Genomic DNA, 23758 nt, shown 5'->3' on the forward strand with positions numbered 1-23758 from the left:
TTCATTTGAGGGATCATGTATTTAAGGGTCAAAACTATAGGGTAAATTAGCTCTGTTGAATTATTTCTGAAGTTGTTTGCATCCAATGAAACAGGAAAAATGATTTAGTTATACATATTTAAACCTGTTCTGCTCTTACTACATATTTTTTCACATTGCTCTTTCACAGCAGCATTAAAACAAAAGATGCTTACCTTACCTTTGAATACATTATTTTTAGCAAATCTGAAATTAGATGTTTAAGCTATTACTCAATAGTAGGCTTGGGTTGACTTTGGCTTTTTTTCCCCCCTTTGAGGAAAGCCACTAATCTACAGAATCTATGTTTGAAATGACAATGTACATATTTGTTATTATTTCAAAAGCCTCAGAAACTTTCGCTTATCTGACAGTTATAACAGTGAGTTCAAATTACTGATTCAGGGGTAATGTTTTTGTACTGTTTTCTAATAACAGAGTAAAATACACCCACATCATCATAGAAACAAACACGTTTTGCTCTCATTTCATTGTCAATACTTGGTGCTATCTAATGCTGTTGATTCATCATTCTTCTTCTAAAGAAAACACTCTTATTATAAAACTACTCGATTTCTTATAAAAGGAATATTTTAATTCATGAGATTTAATTTTAAATGTTCCTGTTAAAATACTAAGTATTTAACTGAATGGCTATAGAAAAGTTAAATTGATTATAAATTATGGTTCATATTCACATTCATTTACATTTATACTTATGGTCAGTTTTAAAATTATACTTTAAATTATATACATTTTTAAAAGTAAGGATTGGTTATATAAAGAACAATTTAGAAATAAAATTACATATAGGGAGATAAGAGAATTAACTTGAAATATACAAAACATATATTATTATTTGTTTATTGACACTATATAGCAAAATTTATTAGGAGAAAATAGAAGCCCTTTAAAATGCAAAATTTTGAGGTGAATAGTATAGAAATACTGAGGAACGATAAATGTATTATTTTCTGTTGGTTTAGATAACACTCTTGCTATGAAAGCATGCAGGGTAAATTTTGTTTAAACACCAGCTGAATATATTAACAGTCAACTTTTCACTATTAGGCACCACTTAAAATCTTTATTACACATTTTTTTCCTCTAAAAAACTGCTCTGTTACACTTTTTTCTGATCATCACCACCTGCCCTTTTGATTAAAACTTTAAGTTATAGCATTGAAATCTTTAAATCTACAGTTTTTCCAAATAACTACACTAATATTTCCACACCAATTAAATTCGCGGAACAAATAAATGCTTTTAAAGCTTTATTTAAGATTATGAATGCACGTGTTTCCACACTGGCTTTTATTTTAATATTTCCTTTCATGATTCCCATGTGAACTCTGGAAGTAAGGAGCAGGGAGGGTCATATCACTTTTGCATTAGTGCCACTCAGCCTTGGAGAGTAGTGTGAATGCTGCTCCAACGAGTCACCATTTTGAAGATGGGCCAGATGTGTGGCAATATTATAGTGGGCAGGGAAATCTCAAAATAAGATGCTACAGTCTGTCTATGACTCATCTGCCTCTGTGTGTGTGTATGTGTGTGTGTGTGCGCGCGCGCGTGCGTGCATGAGTGCATGTGTCCCTAAGGAATGTTTTTGGCCAAATGATGCTTAAAAATACTGACAATATTTTACCGCAGCTTGAATCTTGTGATTATCAACTGTAGATTTTCAAGAAGGATGCAAAAAGGCAGACAACTCAAAGCATATGTAACTAATTCAAGACCTGTAGTCAATAAGGAGCACAAGTTGAGAATATTGCTGCATTATCTAAAAGGGAGTCCCAGGAAACAATCATTTTAAAAGATGTGTATTTGTTGAATGATCTGGTTAGATAATGGAAAGATAAAATTTTGACTTTTTGTTCCTCTGCCATTGTTATGGTCTTGCCTATAATGATGAGCTACTATGCTTTTTCAGTGTTTACTAAAAGGTACTGAAGAAGACACTGTCCTCATTTCTTAATCTAGAGTGCTGAAGAGACAGGGTCACACACACATCTAGATAGTAAAGCATTTCAAAGATAAGGCAGTGGCTTTACTTTCATATCTCCCGTGCTTTTACTTCAATGCTCTAATTTTACCATATTAGGTAAAAGATCTTTAGAGTCAATATGTTTGATTGACATGTTCACTTCCTGTCTTTACTTTTTTGGGAAAAGTTACTGCCAGAAGGTTAGAGTGGGTCTCTGGCTTTCACAAAACAATTGTGAGGTCAGGTTCCCTTGTGGGGAGATAAAGAGAAAGGTCCATGAGGGAGCAGGTTAAATTTGGGGTTCAAGTGCTTGTAGAAAGTAAGGAGGATGAGGGGAGTAGGTGTGGAGAAAGCATGTAAAGCAAAAGAGGAAGCTTTTCTCAGATGCCTGTTGTATTGCTATGGATAAAATCTCTCCTTTACCTGCTCTCGGGCAGTGGTGTGGACCTTCACAATAGGAAGAAGGGCTAAATGTATTTTTCTTAGAAAACTCACTGCATTTTATTTAGTTTTTAAATTTAATAGTCAAGCAGATCATGTAATCATATGCTCCAATATTTAAAAAGTCGAAAAGGTTAAACAGTGAAAACTCTTTGTCTTTTCTGCATTGCCCTACCCCCTTAGCTCCTCTTCTAAGAAGCAATGTGATGAACTTCTCAATTATCCTTCCAGTGCTATCTTATATTTTTCTTAGCAAATTCACATGTATAAATATTTTTCTTTTCTTTTACATAAATGATGGCATAGCATACTACTGTTCTGCATATTTTGTTTCACTTCATATATGCAACTCTTTCCTTATTCACACAGAAGAATCTCTGTTCTATTTTAACAGTTGCATAGTATTCTGTTTTGAAGATTCAACATACGTCAGTTATCAGTTACCTATGATAGATGTTTAAGTTGCCTTGAATCTTCTGCTGTTATAAAAAAAAAAAAAAAGCAAGGATTGTTGTGCATTGCTGGTTGGAAAGTAAAATAATGTAGCCACTGTGAAAACAGTTTAGTGATTCCTCAAAAAGTTAAACCTAGAATTACCATGTGATTCAGCAAGTCCATTCCATAGGTATATTATCAAAGGAATTGAAAGCAAGGACTCAAACAGGTAGTTGCATACCTTGTATATCAATGTTCAAAGCAGCATTATTCACAATAGGCAAAATGTAGAAACAGCCTAAATGTCTATCAGCAGATGAATGGATCAACAAAATGTGGTATATACATATAATAGAATATTATTGAGCCTTAGAAAGGAAGGAAATTCTGATTCATACTACAACATAGATGAGTCTCAAAAACATGCTAAGTGAAATAAGACACAAAGAACAAATATTGTATAATTCTATGACATGAGATACCTAGAATAACCAAATTCTTTCTGTCTCTACAGACAGAAAGTAGAATAGTGGTTCCCAGGGGTTGAGGGTAGGGGGGAATGGGCAGTTATTGTTTAATAGGTACAGAGTTTCTGTTTGACAAGATAAAAAAGTTTGGAAATGGATGGTGGTGATGGTTACACACAATATGAATGTACTTAATGTCACTGAGCTGTACACTTAAACATGGTCAAAATGGTAAATTTTGTTATAAATATTTTACCACCACAACAAAAATTCACCTCCAAAATGTAAGCGAGCAACCTCCTACATCTGTGACTTTGCATGCACGAAGTACATCCTCTTGATAAATTCCTAGCATGTACAAATGTATGTGCATTTGTAATTTTGATAGTAAGTTATCTTTCCACCAACTGTGTATGAGGTTGCCTGCTTCCTCACATCCTAGCACAACATATTTAATTGAAATTTTCTCTCTCTGGTAACTGATTTGTGAACAGTCAATTATTCTTTTAAGGATAGAAGGAAGGAGTGCTAGTAAACTTTTTTGAGGGACTGGAATTGGGATCCTGTAAGACCGTATGAATGGGAAAGATGAGGCACATTAGAACTTTTAGCCCATGTTCTAGGGGAAGCTGCATTTGAACTGATAATGGTAATCACTGGTTGAGTTATACATTACTCGTCAATTTATAAATGGCCTCAGCTAGAGGCCATTTATAGTTTACATAGTTTGCCTAAATGACATATATAGTATATTCAATCTGTACACTTTGTGATTGAAGGGAATTTCAACTTTCTTTCCAGTTCTTTTTTTTTTTTTTTGAGTTGGAGTCTCTCTCTGTCGCCCAGACTGGAGTGCAGTGGCCGCTCCTGGCCACCGCAGCCTCGACCTGCTGGGCTCCGGCAATCCTTCCGCCTCAGCCTTCCAAGTTGCTGGAACTCCAGGCGCACGCTACCATGCCCGGCTAATTTTTTATTTGATTGTAGAGATGAGGTCTAGCCAAGTTGCCCAGATAGTTCTTGAACCCATGGGCTCAGGCAATCCACTCACCTCAGCCTCCCAAGGCACGGGATTACAGGCTGAGACACCGAGCCCAGCTCTTCCCAGTTCTTAATTGGTCAAACATTTACCAACAAATAAGACGTAGTGTCTGCCTTTGAGGAACTTACAGTGGGATACTGAAAGGTACCCAATAATCAGACAATTGCAATATACAGCAATACTGGGATGAGTGTGGATTGCTAACAAAATAGCATGGGTGGGTCCTTCCCCCAGATTTGGATACTGTGGGGGAAAGTCAGGCTTTTCAGAGAAGGCCATACCTGAACTGAGTCCTCTACAGCAGAGGGGAGTTAGGTAGGTCAAGCAGGGAGAGGAGGAGAGATGGCTGATTTGGGGAATCTGGAAAAGGAAAAGACAATCATTGCAAGCTGCTGACGCAAGAGAAAGTATGAAACCTGGAGTGCATTCCTGATAGTTTGGGTGGTTTGAGCCTAGAATGGGACAGCTCTTCTAAAGGAACACGAAACATGTTTTCTATTATCTCCAGGAAGTCCAGACCTTGGACGTGTCTGAGGTTCTCTTGGATGTACATAGCTTGAAAATGGGTTTCCACTTTCACCCTTGCTAAGGTCAGGCCATAATCTCCATAGGGTCAAGGATAATTTTTTGAAAACTTGAAATTCTTTTGACAGCAGGACTGTAGATGCGTAACAAGCCTGCCTCTCCTTGTCCTGCTTTCTACCCATTTCCATGATTTCTTTTTTGTCCTCCTTAACTTCCATCCTCTTATTCCTTTTTGAAATCCTTCTGAAATCACATGTGCCTTACCAAGACTTCCTCTGAAACCTTTCTTAATTCTGTCCTCCCCTGGTCTATAAATCATTTGTTTCTTCTCTGATTATTTATTGAGGTTTGATTTTGTGCTGGATACTGGATAAAATATGCTAAAAGTACCAGGATGAATAAGACCCATCCATGACTTCAGGTTAATATTCTCCTAGTATTTTATTAGCTCTATTATAGTGCTTATCACAACCTGCCTTGAACTACAGGACACAAATAGTCTGAGAGCATTTTGATTCGCATGTATGTAGCCTTCATCTGTTGCACCATGCCTAGGACACACAATTGTGTATTGTCGCACATTTTCAATTAAAGAGAAAGAGAAAGAAAGAGAAAGATGGCCTTTACTGAGCATTTATTCTGCACCTTGCACTTGAATAAATACAACTATTATCTCATTAAACTTTTCTCAAAACTCTACAGATTAGTTCCTCCACTTCACATGTTGAAAACTGAGAAACAGAGCCCTTAAATAATTTGCTGAGTCACACTGTTAAGAAGTAGCAGAGCTAGAATTTAGACCCGTAGAGTCTGTTTCCAGAGCCTGTGGGTTGGTTACCATGTTAGACTGATTTTCTTCTCTGAATCATTCCAGTCTACAGATCACACAATCAGCAGCACAACATCAGCCTATGTGTAATTTTGCTTTACTCAGTCTCCCCAAGGTTCAGGGGCCTGTGCTTGTATGTTCTAGTAAATGTGAGTCCACAGCTAGATGGTAGCACCCAGGCTGAAAGCAGCAGACAACAGGTAACATCTGTATTTTTCTAGTTTCATACGAAGCTTGTAGACAGATGACTGCATTTGTGTGAGCCTTTACATGTCATGTGATGATGATCATGAAGCTGATTTATGCTGCTGACCAGGTGGGTCTTCAGGGTTGCTTGGAAACTGGGGAATAAAACATAAGGCAACTTGCAAACAGCTGCCAAGTGACAATTGATCTTAAGCATTGGCTTTAGTGAGCCCTCGGTGTGACTTTTTAGACCATGGCTTCAGAGACTTGTCTCCTGAAGTATCCTTACAGCAGTGGACAGAGAAACATATACCCCTGAGCTCTGGTGATGAAGCATGGAACATTCAATGCATGCCATTCCTTTGGAGCCTACAGGTTTTATCTTAAACTTGAATGCCTATTTTAACAATCTAATACTAAGTAATAATAGTCTAACAATAATTTTAAAATCTATCCATGCTTAAAAATAACCAAATTTTCAATTATTTATGATCAACTAAAATGGGCACTTCAGGAGGTATGGCATTATTTTTTTACAAATCTGAAAACACATTGGAGTACCATCTCCTCGTACCAGGAATGGAGGAACACTGGAGGAAGAAAACTTATGTGGTTTAGAGCATGTGAGGTGTGGTGACTTAAAACAGTTGTCTTGCCAAGTTAGGGATGAGAGGGTCCATGAGGTGGTCTCTGCCAATCCGAAGTCTAGTGCTGACTACCCTTTATAATGACTGTTTTTAATCACGGTCATCTGATGTTCCTGGGAGTCCAGACAGATGTGAATTCTATTGCTATGAGCAATGCAGACCAGTGTCATGTTACCAAGGAGATCAGCGGTGTCACCCTGCCTTTTGGAATTCTAAGTTGACTTCGACCCCGGTCCGCGGTGTTCCTATAATTTCTATGCATTCCTAGGGACTGCTTTCTTGTAACGTCCTCTACTGTAGTGTTTTGCATCTGCAAGTGTTTTGTTTTGTTCTTTGCCAACCTGGATGCAAAATTCAGTGCCTCTACTGGCTTATTGCCCCAAATTCACTCACACCAAGCATTTCCTGAGTTTGTAACTTGATTATTTGAGGACTTCAGTCTCTCAGTGACTTCACTAGCTGCTCCCTCTTTTCTCCCGACCCTGATCTTGTTTTCTTCTACTTCTCTTTTAGAGCAAATGAATTTCTCTTCTTGTCTCATACTGTGTGGTTTCACCCTCTCCCCTAAATCCTGGGTCTCAAGTGACATTCCTGCCTTGCAGGACTCATCTATCCCAAGTGGGCCTACTAAAGCATTTTCCCAACAAAGGCAGTTCTCTCACTAAGAGGAATTCTCACACCAGCTGCCAGGAGAATAAAATGTTCTTCTTCTACCCCTCCCAATAATAAAGCAACAAAGGTTGAGAGTGATTTATTTTCTTTTAAAAAATAAATTAGAACAGACTCAAGGTTATCTTGGTAATAATAGCACTGTCTCTCTCCCTTGCATTCCAATATGCTGTCTTGAATGGAAGTGAAAGGCATGAAGTTACAGCTTGCTCAAAGGGAATTGAGCATAGGGGTGCTATCTGTGTGTTGCAGGGGACAAAAGAGCTCCTCTACTCTGCCTGATTCCTGATGAGTAGTTATCTGGCATCTGCTTCCCAAAGTCGAATTTACAACCTCCTAGGCCAGTACGTCATGCTTTGGGCCATTCTGACAATTTAGAAAATCATTCTTTGTAATGAGGTGATATCAGCTTTCAGGAGCATCCATCCTGGTATTCTAACTCTAGTGGTATGAATTCAGACCTGACTCACTTGATCTGAGTTACATTCGTCCAGCATTTGTATACCAGCCACCCTAAACATATATCTAATACACACTTTCTTGCTCAAAATGTCTTGGTGGCTCATCATTACCCAGAGAATAAAATCTTACCTCCTTAGCAGCACAATATCTTTGTTAAATTGGTTCAAACATCCCTTTCTGTCTTAGCTCCCTCCTTTCCCCTTGTGTTATATCTCCTGCTCTGAGTTCTCTCTTCCACAAATATTTGTGTCCCTTTTTTTGTTTTGCTTTCCCTCCATTGTAAACAGCATCCTAATCTGTTTATCTCCACTCATCAGCATCTTATTTATTTTCCAATGGAACTTTCACCATGAGGGCTTCCTTGATTTTTTTTTTTTTTTTTTTTTTTTTTTAGTCACATGATTTGCTACCGTCTCTGGGCTTCCTGTCACTTTATTTACTTATTTTTTGTAGAGACAAGGCCTATTTATGTTGTCCAGGATGGCCTCAAGTGGAGCCTTCTGCTTCTGCCTCCCAAAGTGCTGGGATTTCAGGTATGAGCCACCATGAGGACCTTCTTGTCATTTTAGACCTGTGCTGCCCAATACTGCAGCCACTAGGCATGTGTGATTCTTGACCACTTGCATGTTGCTGATCCAAACTGAGATGTTCTGCAAGTATAAATTAAATACCCAGTTTCAAAGTTTTAGTACAAAAAACAGGATGCAAATATCTCATTAAGTAGTTTTCCACATTGATTGCATGTTAAAATGACAACATTTTGGTTATATTGGTTTACATAAAACATATTATCAAGTTAATTTCACATTAAAAAATATTTTCAATATGGCTACTAGAAAATTAAAACTTACATATATGGCTCAGATGTTTGACTTGCCTTATAATTCTATTGGAAAATCTTGCTTTAAATCATTAAATAGGATTCAATGCTAAGCACCTTGAATTATCTCTGTGAGCATCTCGGTCCCTGCTACTGGGGCTTAAGTTCCCTGAGGTTAGGAACTTGTAACCTGTTATTTCTTACTGTTCCTCCAAAATTCATCTGATGTGCAATACATCCTAGTGAAACAAAACAGAAAACATTTTATCAGAAGATATCTGAAGAGCAGATGCCAGATAACTACTCATCAGAAGAGGTCAGAAATTTAAATGAAACCACACAGGTAGCATAATTATATATAAGTGAGCTGAGTTTCATAGAAATCTTTTTTTTTTCAAAAAAGAATTTTTTTTTAAAGTCAGAGTCTTACTCTGTCTGTCACCCAGGCTGGAGTGCAGTGGCATGATCACGGTTCACCATAGCCTTGACCTCCTGAGCTCAGGCAATCCTTCAACCTCAGCCTCCCAAGTAGCTGTGATTACAGGCATGTGGCACCATGCCGGCTAATTTTTTTTATTTTTATTTTTATTTTTGTAGAGTCAAGGTCTCACCCTGTTGCCTAGGCTGGTGATAGAAACCTTGATGACAGGGATATGACAGGGGTTGAGAGTAGGTTGGTAGGGATTAAGTTCAACTGAAGACTCACTGCCTTGTAAAGGGGTAATCTCTAATCCACTTCAGCTGAATTATTGCATAGGAATTCAGGCCCACGTGTGCCAACTTTTCATTTTTTTTAGGGAAATTGGATATTTGGACTTTTATGTGAATTTAACAGATTTTGTTATATAGATTTGATTCATGAAAACATTGTGTAAGCCAACCAAAACACAGTAAAGGGCAAAGTAAAATTTACCTGCAATACCATACTAGAGAAGAGTAAAATAGTAAAGTTTATTAATGTGGCTTTGATCAAGAAGAAATTGAAATCAGAGGCTTGAATTTGCAGATCATTTAGTGAACCATTAGTAGATGGTATTTCCAAACATTCCTAAATAATTTAAGTTAAAAACAATCCCCTCTGCAAAATTTCTCATGACTTAGGCTCTTAAGGAATAAACAAAATATGGGAGATAGTCTACAGAATAAGTTTATTGACGGGAGGATGAAGCTATCAAGGCAAAGGGGAATATAATCTCAAGCTTGTAACTGCTTAGGGTTCAGGAAATGGCCAAAGAAACAATCACTTTCTGAGTTTTTAGAACTCTGGTGACCTGTGTGTTTACAGAGGAAGTCTTGTAATTGACTAGTGTAGCATACGTGAAGGGGCAAACTTAAAATGGGCTGAATGCTTGTTAGAATAATATTATTTTTAAATGACAGTGTGCTGCTTTTAAGGTAGATTAGTAGTGCCCTTGCTCTGGTTCTCACTTATTTAAAATACAAAATCAATAGACCAAGTAATGGAAAAGAACTCTGGCTTAGAATTGTATTGCACATGGAACAGATTCTTATTAGTCATTTATTTATTTTTTGGTCATTTTATAAAGCTCGTTAGCCTGTAGTCATAACAATGTCAGCATTAGCCTACCAAAGGGGTCATTATTCTTTTGAGTGCAGAAAAAAGCTAAGATATGTAAGACTGCACTTTAATTTCAACTTTGTTATTTTTCATGTAAATTGACCACTTGAAATTAAAGATTCTGTTTACAATGTTGTTTCTGAAAGTCATTCATCATGTATATAAATGAGTATATAAGAATTTGTAAAAATCTCCTAAGCAAATAGGAAGAAGGAACATTTTGTAAGATGAATCAACATAATGTAATATTTCTTTTACTCAGGAAAATTATACTGTGTATTAACAGCTAAGAACAACTGGCACAAAATCTGAAATGTATTCGGATTGTGAGTTGAGTAAGTATCAATGAGTTGAACATTCATTCTGATTTGTGGTTAGCCTTTGATTAACTTCCCAAATTCTTCTGTTCCTTAGTTTCCCTATCTTCAAAGTAGTTGCATTAATCCCTCAAATTGTATAAATCTCTTAAGTATGATCATATACTGGTATAGAATATGGTATTACTTCTGCAAAGAGTTGTGAGATATGGGCAGATGGATGTGGTTATTATTTCTATGGTATGTTAATATAACGAATATTTTATAAGAGCAGCGTGGGTTGCCTAGCATCTTATTGTTTACAAAATTAAAGAGCAGCTGTTATATTATTATTTAGTTCCACAAACTTATTATTAAGATTAGAATAAATACACAAATCAAGATGATCATATATCCACTACATATTTGTGTAAATGATACAATGATAGCAATAAGGAAACATCTTAATGGGAAAAAAACCAGAATTCTAAATAGCAAAAAGCTGTCACTTTCCCCTTTCAGCTCTAGGACAAATGCTTTTGACCTTTTTTACATTGGAGTGGTAGGGCAGGAAAAATAATTTTTTTCAATCCTCACAAGTTCTTAGTTGGAATGAACCCCTTTAACAAAAGACAGATTAAATAGAGAAAACCAAACAAGTTTATTAACATCTACATGGGAGATACCTAGGAAATGAATAATTCTCAAAGAGGTGGTTTTGAATTCTAGACAAAATAGTAAATTTTTAGAGCAGTGACAAGACAAATCAAAAGATTTTAGTCTCTAGGGGCAGCAAATCTTGAGAGAGCAAATACACAGCAGGTAAAGACTTATTAGTAAAGCTTGTTAATGTAGATTTGTCTCGTGCCATCTCTAGCCCAATAAGGGTTTTAGTTGTCTTCAGTGGTTAACCTTTGTCCTTCCAGGTAGAGAGGGGAGGAGAGATATTTTTGTCTGTAAATTTAAGAGTTGCTTTTAGGCAGTTAGAGAGAGGCCAGAGAGATTTCCTACTCTCTTGACTGCTTTCAGTTTCAACAATCCTAATGCATATTTTGGGGTGGTATATTCTGGTCTCCCATATAATCAAAATAGATATAAAATTTAGTATTCTTTTTGATAACAACATGCTCTATTTCCTCATATTTTGCATAGTTTTTAAAACTACTATTTTAGATTGTTGTGTAATACTCCATTATATGCGGGTATCATAATTTGCTTAACCATTTTTTTATTTCTGGCAATCTGCCTTTATCTAGAAAACAGTGAAAAGTTAAAGGTGTTCCATTTTAACTGGCAGAAATAGGTTGATGATGAAGAAAGGCTGTCAAGTTTTACTTTTCTAAGTTTGGGAACCTGTCCATCAGAGTGCAGCTGAGGACAGTGGTGAAGATGCAGATATGGGAGATGTCAGCATGTAGAGGGTTGTTCAGGACACAGGGGTCTAATGAGATGAGCCAAGGTTAGTGTAAGTTCAGTGAGTAACTGAGGACAGGATTCTAAAGGACAGCCACATGTAAAGGACAGGCAGAGAGAACCAAATGCAAAGAAGACTAAGTCAGAAAGAAGCAGAATGTCAACAGAATCCTAGAGAGACTGCATTTGGTAGGACTTGCACAGGGGCAGAGTTGACTCCTTAATCTAGGACTATTGATTTCTTCTCTGGGCACAGTTCTGCCATCTTGTGGGTAGGCACAACTTAACTCCTTTATCACTGGGTTTTCTGCCTGGCTCCTAGCAAGGACAGATTGGCTCCAAGCTACACAGATCTGTTCTGATTCTACTAAATTGTATTAGTCTCTCAAATTGAACACATAAAGTCTAAGAACAGATACTTGAGTATAAAAAATTGTTTTATGTATTTCTAATGGTGTCTTATTGCAATAGTTGGCAAAAACTGGTTGAAGGATAACAGAGGTTCAGTTTCAATAGATCTAAGGTGGGGTACAGGGGATTTCATTTTTTAATGAGCTTCCCAGGTACTTCTGATGAATAACCAAGTTTGGGAACGCTTTACTTATTTATCAGAAAAATATAAACTTTTCGCCGAAGATTTTATCTATTTATTTTTATTTATTTTTAATCTTTGAGTTTGGGTTTCACTGTCACAAGGCTGGAACACAGTGGCATAATCACAGTTTAACGCTGCTTCAACCTTTTGGCTCCAGTGAGCCTTCTGCCACAGCCTCCCAAATAGCTACAGGTGCATGCCACCATGCCCAGCTAACTTTTGATGTTTTGTAGAGGTGAGGTCTGCTGTTAACCAGGCTGTTCTTGAGCTCCTGGGCTCAAGCAATATCCCCGCCTCTCCTTCCAAAGTGCTGGATTTACAAGTATGAGCCACCACACCTAGCCAAAAACCTTCACAGAAGAATGGGGCATCCAGGAGTTTGCTATACCAGAAGTAAAGAGATGAGGCATAGTCCTAATTTTCATAACAACTTATTCTCATAAAGAGGTGGTCCCAAGCACACATATTCATGGATTTTTTTTTTTTAACCTCTGTGCAGAATATTAGGCAGGGTACTGAGGAAATTAAAAAGAACATGACGTGAATAAATGACTGAATGCACTCATAATCTGCAGAGGGAATGGGATCTCCAGACAGAAATTTGTGAAAAGGAACGTGCTTAAAATAGAATCACAGTCAGGGGAAAGAGAGGGTGGTATCAGAGGAGCTTTCCTTCCAGGCTTCCTCACCTGAGAACTGCTTCAGTTCTTGGACGTCTTGATGGGAACCACGTGTTACTGTGGGGCATGCCTTGGTCGTGGCAGGAGAGTCTTGATTTGAAAGTCTACTTTCTTCCCTTCCAGTACAGTGACCCTCAGAAAGTTTCTTGCCTCTCTTGAGCCTGGGATTCCTATCTATTAATAACACCAGCATGAGAAATGTTTTGGCAATATTATCATGATCATATTATTAAATAATATTATTCACTTTATGAAACTACAAAAAGAACGATTTCTGGTGTTTGTTTTTTGAGTATTTACGAAACATCCATGTTTAAAATGTGTTTAAATAATTTATTTTAAACATTCACATATTGTGTTGGTGTGATGTGTATTGCACTTGTTTTATAGCAGTGGTTCTCAAAAGTTGGTTTAAGAATATCAGAGGTTCTAGTTTAGTAGATCTAGATGGGGAGTGGAACTTTTTAAACCTTTTTTTTTTTTTTTTTTTGCGTTGGAGTCTTACCCCATTGCTCAGGCTATAGTGCAGTGGCACACTTACAGCCACCGCAGCGTTGACCTGCTGGGATCCAGCAATCCTTCCTCCTCAGCCTTCCAAGTAGCTGGAACTACAGGTGCGCACTACCATGCCTGGTTAATATTTTTTTTTATTTACTGTAGAGACGAAGTTTCTCCAAGTTGGCTGGACTGGTCTCAAACCTGTGGGCTCAGGTCACTGGCTTTGGCCTCTCAGAGTACTGGAATTACAGGCTGAGTCACCAAGCCTGATCTCCTTCTTAATGAATACAAAAATTTCATACTCTTCTTTAATGTTATACAACATTTACAGAAAATTTTGAATAAATGACTAAATATTACTGATTATTTTTGAAATATGCATTAAATATTATACCTCCCATCTTTCCCCATTAAAAATCACTAGGATTTTAGTTTGACTTTTTTTTGGTGTGTGAAGGAACATTTACCTTTTAAGGACTTTAATAAATCATTGCCCTTTATTCATGTTTATTTTTTCCTTTTAGCTGAAAATATGACCTTTTAATTGCCGGTTTAAATACTTATCATTACTTCTTTTGTTCTAAGGGAGATGGTTTTGATTTTGTCATAAAAACTTGTGTGTTTTTAAAAATCTTTACTTTAGCCTCATGATTCCCTTTATTTTACATGGCTGCTTAGAAACAACAGGTGTTTCTTTGTGGTGAGATTTGCCTTTATTAAAATTGAGTGAAAGGAGAGGAAGGAAGCTGTTCTGGCAGGTTTGACACACTAAGGAGGTTCTTTAGCAAGCAGTGTTAACAAGCCTCATTCTATCTGATGAATGAATGAATCTTATCTTTATTTAGAGACTCTGCTAGATTGAGGAAGTAATATTGAAATATTTTCCCTTAAATAATATCTTGGAGCTAAAAAGGACCAACTTGAGTTCCTGATCTTTTTCTGTTGATTTAGGGTTTAAAATCACAACTACTCTGTCAACCATTTTTTCATTGTTGATGATTTCCTGGAGACTTAAGGAAGATTTTCTGAAGATTTAAGACTTAGTTCTGTCATTTGTTTTTAGGTGTGTGTCAACTTGTCCATTAAATAGTTAATAACTTACCGGTTTTAAACATAAGGTCAAGTGTAGCTCTCAAAATATGAAGAATATTCTACATTTCTTTGGTAAGCTCAATTTCAGAGCCTTTCATGCCCCTCACTGAAGGAGTTAAAGAATTAGAAATGGGCCAGGCTCAGTGGCTCAGCCTGTAATCCCGCGCCTTTGGGAGGCAGAGGTGAGTGGATTGCCTGAGCCCGCGGCTTCGAGACCTGCTGGACAGGCGAGACCTCATCTCTACAATAAATTAAAAAAAAAATTACCTGGGCGTGGTAGCGCGCGCCTGTAATTCCGGCTACTTCGAAGGCTGAGGTGGAAGGATCGCTGGAGCCCAGCAGGTCGAGGCTGCGGTGGCCAGGAGCGGCCACTGCACTCCAGTTTGGGCGACAGAGTGAGACTACAACTCAAAAAAAAAAAAAAAAAAAGAATTAGAAATGGAATTGGGGGCCAGGCATAGTGGCTCAAGCTTGTAATCCCAGAATTTTGGGAGGCTGAGGCAAGAGGATTGCCTGAGTTCATGGGTTTGAGACCAGCCTGGACAATTTGGTGAGACCTCAACTCTACAACAACAACAAAAAAGCCAGGTGTGGTGGTGTGCACCTGTAATTACAACTACTTGGAAGGCTGAGGTGGAAGGACTGCCTAAACCCCAGCAGGTTGAGGCTGCAGTGGCCATGAGCTTGCCACTGCACTCCAGCCTGGGGACAGAGTGAGACTCCAACTCAAAAATAAAAATAAAAAATAAATAAAATAAATAAAAATAAAAAAGAAATGGAACTGGGACCAAGACAGGACCGATGTTCGCCTGTGATCATTCTTGGTTGTTCTGTGTGGTATGCTCTCTTAAAAGAAAAAAAGCATATATGTAAATACACACACATATTATACACATATATATTAAAGTTATACAAGCTAGTTATGAAAAAATAAATAAATGCAAACTCCTTTAGGAGTTCAAAGGCAAGCAATATAGGAGAGTATAAAACAAAAATTAAAATCCCCTCCCAGCAGCACTCATTTTCCTTAGACCCAATATCAATTCTTAAAGGTGAGGGCATATTGTTTTAGATATGTTTTATGCATGTAGAAATGTATATACATATACATTTTAATACAAAAATACTATCATATAACTTCCTTACTTTCACTTTACACACATATTGGAGTCATTTTCCACATTGAAACATGTAGATTTACCTTATTCTTTTAAATAGCTGCAAGGCATTTCTTTGTATAAGCAAGACATTCATTTATTAAAAATATTAATTAAGCTTCTATTATGTGTCAGTCACTACAGTGATCTACACCAGACACCCATTAATTGACTTATATTATTTCTAGCTTTTTTTTTTTAATGTTACACAATTGTAACTAAATACACACATGGGCCAGGTGCAGTGGCTCATGGCTGTAATCCCAGTACTTTGGGAGGCCGAGGTGAGAAGAGTGCCTGAGTCCCAAATTTGGAGACCAACCTGGGCAACATGGCAAGATCTCCTTTCTACAATAAGTCAAAGTATTAGCTAGATGTGGTGGAGTGTGCCTGTAATCCCAGCTACTTGGAAGGCTGAGGTAGAAGAATTGCCTGAGCCATCAGGTTGAGGCTGCAGTTGCTGTGATTGTGCCACTGCTCCAGCCTGGGTGACAGAGTGAGACCTGACTTACAAAAACAGAAAACCAAACAAACAAAAAACAAAAATAAATAGATACATACATATATGTACATAATGTGTAAGTAGGTCCATTGGGTACATTCCTGAAAGCAGAATTGCTGGCACAGAGGATGTGCACATTTTTTTTTTTTCTAAGAAGAAACTTTTTAGCTTCAAATATTGAACTCAACATGGGTGATTTCTAATAGAAAGAGAAGCATGATCCAGAGGGCAGAGCCAAGAGCCTAGAAGTTGGCTTCAAGGGTGGTGAATAAGGGAACAACTGCCAAATTGTAGAGTCAGGCCTAATCAAGGAAAATGTTCTGCCCCTAGAGCAAGAGGACCTGAGAAGTTGTCCTTAGTTGGATTTCAAAATTTCCGTGTATCAGTAACTGTAGCATGCCTTCTGTTCCGATCCCTAAATATACTATTGATTAAAGCAAGTCATGAAGCCAAACCAGATTAAGAGGGTGGAGACGTAGACTCCACCTCTTGCTGGAAGGAAAGGGTATAATGCCAAGGAGTATAAACACAATCCTGATTCATTTGGGTGTTTTTATTGCAATGATCTCTCTCACTCTCCCTCTCATTTACATCATGTAAAATTATTTTTATTTAAGTAATAAATGCACATGAAATAATAATAATAATAATACAAATGATAAAAAAACAGCAGCTTCCTTTCTTTCCTCTTTATAAGCACACTACCCAGAGATAGTCACTTTAAACTTTTTCAAGTTTTTTTTCCAGCACTCTCTTGATTTATAAATTAAGCAGTTTGTTTCTTGCTTGATAGTTAAGAGTTTGCTCTTTTTTCATCTCCACTCTTATTATAACTATATTACACTTTTTGCTTAAGTCAATAGTCAGAGTTTGCAATATTAAGACTAAGTATTGTTCACTGCTGAGCTAAAAATATACTCTGGTTATATTTCTTTTTATTCAAATTTTAGTTTTTCTTTTAGTCAGCAAAGTAGGCCTTATCTAGTCTATCACTTTTTCTTTCAAGTAAAGTTTTATAGAAACGCAGTTATGCTCATTTATTTACTTACTGTCTGTGGAAGCATTTGTGCTATGATGGTAGAATTGAGTAGTTGTGATACGAACCATATGGTCCACAAAACTGAAAATATTGCTCTCTGACCATTTACAGAAAAATTTTGCTAAAATCTATGCTAGTTAATAATTATCTCGCTTTTTCATTTACTTAGTTTTCATAATGTATTAAATTTCAATCAAAATATTTTCTAATTTATCTTGAAATTTATTTGAATCATTCATTATTTATCTGATTATTATTTTTTGTATTATTAATTATTTATCTGTTTGGGAGTAAGGTACATTAAACTCTCCCACTATGATTATGGATTTGTCTATTTCTCCTTTTGATTGTTATATTTTTAAAATATATTTTGTGGTTATGTTTTTAGGTGCATACAAATTTAAAATTGTTATCTTCCTGACAAACTGACTTTTTATTATAAATTTTTTCTCTTTATCTCAAGTAATTTGTATTATTCTAATATCTAAACATCAGTATAATTATAAAATATTTGTCCTGCTAGTGTTCAAATCCAGTCTGATAATACAGTTTAATAATAAAACATTCATTTTATACATTAAATGTAATTTTTAAATTTTATTTTAAAGATGTGTGATGCAATTCAGGATTAGGTATACAAACAGTCATCATACAGGTAAAGTTTGGACTCTCTTTGGTCCCCATCTTGCCTGGTTTGAGATCAGGTACCCTTATTGATGTACATTAAATATAATTGTTAGTATATTTATTTAAAATGCATCACTTAATTTATTTTTTTCTACTCATTTATTCTATGTGCCTGAATTAGTCCTTATTGTTGCATAATAAATGACCAACTTAGAGTCTTAAAACAATACACATTTATTATTTCACTTTTTTAATAACTCAGGATTGTGTGTAACTGGGTTCCTTACTTCAGGGTCTCTCAAAAAAATAAAATTAAGGTGGAACTGCAGTAATCTTAAGATTCAGTTGGGAAAAGATTTGTTTTCAACTTCATGTAGTTGTTGGCAATATTCAGTTTCATAGTGGATTAAAGGTTTCAATTCCCTTCTGTTTGTCAGAGACTGTTCCCAGTTCTTTGCCATATAGATTTCTGTAACATAGTCTCCTGATTTATAAAAGCATGCAAACTGAGAAAGCAATAGAGAGAGGTTGCTATCAAGATGTAAGTTACAGTAATATGTAATGTAATCACAGAATCACTACTTTTGTCATAATCTACTGGTTAGAAGCAAGTCACAGGTTCTGCCTACACTCAAGGGAAGGAAATTTTCAGGGTATAGATGCAAGGAAGTGGGAGTCATTGGAGGCTTGTTTAGAGTCTGTCTCCCATATTTTGTTTTCCCCTCCTTTCTAGCCTTCAACTGAATTATCCAAGTACTTTTATATTATTTCATACCTCTCTCTGCTTACTTCTTAGTTACAAATCTTTTGCTATTTTTTTTACTGGTTACTCTAGGCCTGAACACATTTAATATGAATTAGTATTTTAATCAGTACCTTCATATATTCCCATCCTGCCCTTTCTATTGTTTTCATGTATTCAATTATCCGAATATTTTGGGACCTGTAAGATGTGTTATTTTGATTGTTTTCTATGGTCAATATGTATTTAAAATTTCTCACATATTTACGTCTTATATTGCTTCTCAGTTTTGCATTTCTGTGTTTCTGATGATATAATGTTCCTTCTAGCTGAAAAACTCCATTTGGTGATTCTTTTAGTATAAGTCTTCTTCTCATGAATCCTGTCTGTACTCCAGTTATAGATATAATAGGCCTTTTCACCATGTCCCATATGTATATTAAACCCTTTTCTGTATTTTCCTTTTTTTCCAAGTCTGTAAATTTCTACTAATTTATATTCCAGATCACAAATCCTCTCTCTAGCTACATCACATTGCTTGTTAAACCTATTCATGACATTACTGATTTTAGTTTTTATTATTCTGTTCTATAAGTTACATTTGATTCTTTGTCATAGATATTACTTTGATAAAATTTTTCAACTTGACATTTATTTTCCTATGCATATTAATCATAGTTATTTTAAAGTTTGTGTCTGATAACTCAAAACGTAATCCTTTGTTAGTCTGTTTCTATTGTCTCTTTTTGTTGTTGGAGCCTTAATTTTTTGTATTTGAAATTGCAGAGGCTCTGGGTAATTACCAAAGAGGATTTTCTTTGGTTTCTGGTGGGTTTTATGGTAGAAGCCTATCACTTTAACTATACTAATATCAATATGTTATTAGGATAATTAGGGCCTGAGTTGAAGCTTTTGTAATATCTGGTAACTTACAAGATCTGGTAACAGTGGTGGTTTCACCCTTACTCCCGGGAGTAATTCTGTAGGAGTGTTTTTTTGAACAAGAAACTCAGAAACCATATTATAAATGGAAGATTTTGTGAAATATTAAATGTTTCTAGGTTACATGCTCTTTTTGACATTTTTTTTTTCTTTTTGAGTTAGGGTTTCACTCTGTTATCTATGCTGGAGTACAGTGGCCTGATCATAGCTCACTGCAGCCTCAAACTCCTGGGCTCACGCAATGCTCCCCCTCAGCTTCCCAAGTAGCTAGCATTGCAGGCATGTACCACTATACCTGGTTAACTTTTAAAATTTTTGTAGAGATGGGTTCTTGCTATGTTGCCCAGGCTGGTCTTGAACTCCTAGCTTTAAGTGATCCTCCTGCCTCAGTCTTCCAAAGAGCTGGGATTACAGGCATGAATCATCATGCCTGGATGGTTATGTGTTCGTAGGTATGCACTTATTTGCCAAGGATTACCTGAGGCCAATATTGAATTTAGCATTGGACTCTTCCAGCCTTTGAACACGCTTCTGAGAATTTCTCCCCTCCCATCAACTTGCTTATATTTTCTGAATAGAGATTAAGTCTAACATTAGATGACTGCAACTAAGGATACCACATAATAATATAAATTTCTATCATTAAGTATGAATTACATGTGTATTATCTGTGACACAGTACAACTGTGGTCATAATTAAGAATGTCCAAATTTTAATCATGACAGGATGAATTTAACAAAACTGCCATAATCACCACCTCCCTTTTCCTGTGCTGCCATTGAGGCATGAAGAAGCCACATTTGCTCACCCAGAGGAGATATTTTAAAGTTTGTGTCTGACAGGTACCCTCTTAATTATGCCCCCCACAGCAAGGCTCTGGAGTACATCATGGGAATCAACATAGGATAGAGAAGAGAAATCTGTATTTGAAGTCTGAAACCTGGATTCTAATTCTGGTACTGCCTCATATTAGTAGGGTAGTCATGTTAATTCATTTAACTTTTATTTCTTTTAATACTTTTTTTATTTTTGTTAGTTTGTTTTTAGAGCAGCTTTAGTTTCACAGCAAAAATCAGAGGAAGGTACAGAGATTTTCCATATACCACCCCCTGGTCCCACACATACATAACTTCCCCCACTCTCAGCATCCCCACCAGAGTGGAATATTTATTACAATTGGTGAACCTATCACCGACACTCACAATTATCCCAAGTCCATCCATAGTTTACAGTAGGGCTCACTATAGGTGTTATACATTCTATGGGTCTGGATAAATGTATCATGACATAAACCCAGCATTATAGTATACAGAGCAGTTTCACCACCCTGAAAATCCTCAGTATTCTGCCTCTTCATACCTACTTCCCACTCTCAACCCTGGCAACCACTGATCTTTTTCACCGTCTCTATTGTTTTGCTTTTTTTTCAGAATGTCAAATCATCTAACTTTTTAAAAGTTTTGTAGGACTCAATAATTTTATCTATAAAAGAGTCTGCTAATTTCCATCCTACTTTCTCTAGCAGGTAGTTGGTAGTATCAAGCATGAAATGTGAAAATGCCTCCCAGTTAGTTCAGTGCTTTGTGAATGCTCTTGCCGCCATGAACTTCATTGGCATTTCGAAGGAGGAACAGTTTTGTTTTTTGTTTTTGTTTTTCCTAGTAGCTCTTAAATATTGTGCTCAGTATTGGGAGAATAGGGCATTTTCAGGAAAATTAGTCTGGGGGTTTTCCATTAAAGGTTTGTTTCAAGGTTAGTAGTATTTGTTCTGTTGTTGCCCTTTAGTTTTTCTGTGAGACAAGTCCTGATCACTCTTTAACAGTATCTTGGTTGTATTTTGGTGGTAAATTTACCGAGTTGTATGGGTTTTGACTTAGAGTAGCCTTTAGTAGGCACTCAAAAATGTTTATGTTGCTCCCAAAGACTATTTTCTCTGTAGAACCTCATGCAAAACCCTGACATCTGCTTCTCTGGGATTCTCTGCTCCCTACTAGACAAATTCAATCATGTAGGTCACAGCATCTGAATTTGAGGAAGCATCAGTATCACCTGGAGGGCTTGTTAAAGCACTGATTGCTGGGCTCTCCCTCACTATTTCCATTTCAGTGTGTCCAATAATTTGTGTTTCTATTGGGTTCCCAGCTGATGCCAATGCTGATGGCTCAGGGACCACACTTTGAGAAACACTAATCTAAAGCCTAGGGCAGGATTTCTTAGTGTGTTTTAAAGGACTGCCTTGTTCAGAAACTCCTGGAGTCAATGTGCAGTCCTGTCCTGGGCTGGGTCTCACTAGGGCTCTGAGTTTGGAGATTGGAAACAGAGATTGTAGAGATATGGCATTAATGAAGTTTTCTGACCTATTTATTTTTGAGGCGGCAGGCAGTTCAAATTGTGTAATCCAGGAAAGTCACGTTGTGAGCTCAGGAGTCTTGCTATCATGCCCCGAAAGTGGTGACACAGGACTGTTTGAGTCTGATGAGGTTGTGAACATGAAAGACTCACACAAACATGGGGTGCTTCTCAAGGACAGGGTGTTTCTGCTTCTGACAAATGTCACTCTGGGGCTGCATGCAAGGGAGGGCAGAGTTCAGGGCCTTCCCCAGGAGACGAGGGATGCTGTCATTCACTTCCTTATTGAAACAGAACGACAATACACAATGTTTATTTCTTTTCAGTCTGAGGGAATTTTTTTCAATACAGAATTTATAAATTTGCTTCTGAGAAGAATCCTCACTGTCACCAATCACCTGATAACCCTGACTGCAATACTTGCAGTATTTTTGGAATTTGAACAACTGCAATCAATTGCCTTTTTGATCTGGCAGATTTTCCCATAGATATATCTCCCACTCCTCATGTTTACTTTTGCTGCACCCACTTCTCACTTGTCAGACTCTGCCCGAGCCCTCACGATGCTGCTGCTTCTGCCCCCTTTCCAGCCCCTTCTCTTCACACTAGCCCTTTAAGCAGACATTTAAAGCAATTATTCAGTCGAGTTTCATTATTCTGCTCTCACAGCTACAGTAATGGCACACTTGAAAGAGCCTAGTGGTGTTGAATTTTGTGTTTACTTCCTAATTCCTGGAATAGCATCATTACACCCTCTCATCTCTGCTTGGCTTATTATTTACCTGAACTCTTTTTCTGTTGCAGGAAAGAAAATGGAACATGAAAGGCCAAATATTTCAGTCCAATAATTTTTCAATTAATGGCCTGCTATTTTAAAGTATTACTGCAAAGAAAATTGAGACCATTCATTTTCATCTTTTGTGTCCTAACAAACATATTTTTTTATTGCTTAGTACTTAATAATTCTGATTGATTTTGATTATATATTTGTAAAGGTAATTTTTTCCCCCTGAAGAGAAATAAAAGACCCTTAAACATTTTCTTTTTTCTCTTTGTTTGAGAAGTCTCCAAAGTAGTCGCACCCACCCAAGAATAAATGAACAACCAGGAATGACTGTCCCAGGTGGGAAGCCACTGGAATTTTCTTTCTTTTCCAACTTCCTCTACTTGGTAGTGTCCTTTCCACTCACCATTGTAGACCCTAAATCGATTTGTGGAGTTTCCCCACTAAGGGAGGTCAGCTCTTACTTCCTCGTGTAACTTTAGTGCAATCTAGGGCAAGCTTTGGTGGAGGGTTGGAGGGGTAGCTTGACAGTAACCAAGAAGAAGGAAAGCAGAAGCACCTGAGGTGATCTTCCTACTTACCTGCTGCGCTGGTCCTAGCACAGTCTAATTCTGAGCCCCTCTTACTTCTACAAAGTCCTTGTTCTGGAAGCCCTTGCTCTGCCACTTGCTGTAACACAGGACACCTGGTGCTTTGTGGACTTACTGTGCAATGTAGAAATGATGGCCCCATTCACAGGTGTCCCTGTAGTCTATCAATGGCACCTAAGTACTTTCTGTATCCTTGTGGTTTTAGGTCTCCATGATGGTCTTCAGGAGGTTCACAGACTTATTGTTTGAATGTGCATTTTATGTTTTCCTGGAGAGAAAGAATCCATAACTTTCATCAGATTCTCAAAGAACCATAGGACCCAAGATATTTTAAAAGACGAAGAGAT

The 23758-nt window shown here is 37.0% G+C and overlaps 1 pseudogene across 1 annotated transcript in view; it reads right to left on the reverse strand.

Moving 5' to 3' along the window:
• LOC103271864 overlaps nucleotides 1-23553 on the reverse strand; it is a 60139-nt pseudogene extending 36586 nt beyond the window's left edge. Inside the window, exons 1-3 of the transcript XR_505079.1 lie at nucleotides 23403-23553; nucleotides 13098-13262; nucleotides 8730-8764 (exon numbers count right to left, since the gene is read on the reverse strand). The product of XR_505079.1 is annotated as a high mobility group protein B1-like (transcript). The remainder of the gene's footprint in view (nucleotides 1-8729; nucleotides 8765-13097; nucleotides 13263-23402) is intronic.
• Between the last annotated feature and the right edge of the window lie 205 nt (nucleotides 23554-23758).

The sequence above is a fragment of the Carlito syrichta genome, unplaced genomic scaffold, assembly GCF_000164805.1.
Source record: "Carlito syrichta isolate Samal-C Ts95f unplaced genomic scaffold, Tarsius_syrichta-2.0.1 Scaffold311949, whole genome shotgun sequence".
Classification (NCBI taxonomy): Eukaryota; Metazoa; Chordata; class Mammalia; order Primates; family Tarsiidae; genus Carlito; species Carlito syrichta.